Genomic DNA, 1468 nt, shown 5'->3' with positions numbered 1-1468 from the left:
TAGAAGGCAACGGGACGGGAGCTTGGAGGCCGTTCGATGGGGGGCCACGAAACAAAATATTAAGCTAGAAACGGGAGGTTTGCGATAGCGGGAGTACTTGGAGCATAAAACCTCAGGCAAATATAACGAACGGTCAGGGAGTATCGGGCGATGCTGGCAAGATTTGAGAAATCGTTGTGCAACGGAGTTCGAGCGTCTAAACGGGTACAGACCGCGGGATGAAATATTTGCAAGGGCAACAGGACGAGCATGCGAAAAACCGCAGACAGAACGTAACAGAGGGATGAAGGGGGAATTGGTCGTTCTCGTAACTATCGTAACATTCGTTGCAGGCCGTAGAAGGATTGGATTTTTTTCTTCTTTTGTTTTTCCTTGAGATTCCTCTTGTCGAATATTTTTTGGTTGTTTTGTCCTTCTATTAATTATTATTATTTGCGTAGTAGGACTTTTCAGCAACGTCTCTCTAATCGTTATTTTCTTTTTTCCCCCTTCTCTCTTTGATTTTCCTTTTCGTCAAAGGTGAAGAGAATGAAATGTGGGCGAGGGGATGTGTGCGATCTATTGCGGAGAATGCAGCGAGGATACAGTCAGCACACCAATCCGAGAGGGGACGGAGGGATCATTAATCAGGCTTTGTTATGTCCAGAGTGCCCCGAGTGCCGGGACGGGGAAATCGAGCAGAGAGATGCAAAGAAAACGGGAATGGAGGTATAAATTCAAAATAAGGACGGAACGGGAGGAGGTTGGTTGGGAAGAAACAGGAAGATGAGAGAGAAAAAGAAAGCGGAGAGAGCGGGCGGGCAAGAGTGGCAGCCAGAACAGAGCAGAAAAAAAACTGAGAGCAGAGTGGGTGGAGATCGGCCTTACATCCCTTGCTCCCGGTCCAACCTAGCAGGAGATCATGTAAGTGAAAAGTGGAGGCTGGGAGGGGGGTTGAGACGGCGAAGGTGAGGGTGAGGATGAGGATGAGGGGGAAGGGGAGGATACCAAGGGAAGATAGTAGTAATGGACAGGGGACATGTATGGGTGTGGTGCGGCAGCAGCAGCAGAAGTAGTAGCAGAAGAAGAAGCTGAAGGTGTAGAGAAGCAGAAGCAGGATGCTGGAGATGGGCAGGGTGGAGACCACGCCTAGAAATGGCGGTGCTGGTGTGCCGGCGCTGCTGCTGGGTGGTGGTGGTGGTGGTGGGTGGTGGTGCCAACTACGACTGGAAGTACTGCATCCGCAAAACTTGCTGGCTCCTGTTGTCGTTTTAATAACAATGGGCAGAGGGGAGCAGATGGGGAAGAAAAAGAAAAAAAGCGAGAGCGAAAAGGAAAAAGAAAAAAGAAACAAACGAGCAGCTGAGCTAAAATACAGTACAGGCCAGACCAGGTCGTCGACAGAGGGAGGGGGGTTGCAGGGAAGAGGATATTTATTGTAAGTATTTTTACTTACCTATTTTTATTTTTTAGGGGATCGGACGGAAAG

The sequence above is a fragment of the Histoplasma capsulatum genome, genomic scaffold (genome assembly GCF_000149585.1).
Source record: "Histoplasma capsulatum NAm1 scaffold_8 genomic scaffold, whole genome shotgun sequence".
In the NCBI taxonomy this organism is placed as follows: Eukaryota; Fungi; Ascomycota; class Eurotiomycetes; order Onygenales; family Ajellomycetaceae; genus Histoplasma; species Histoplasma mississippiense.
The sequence above is the reverse complement of the archived record's forward strand: the minus strand, read 5'-3'. Positions refer to the sequence as shown.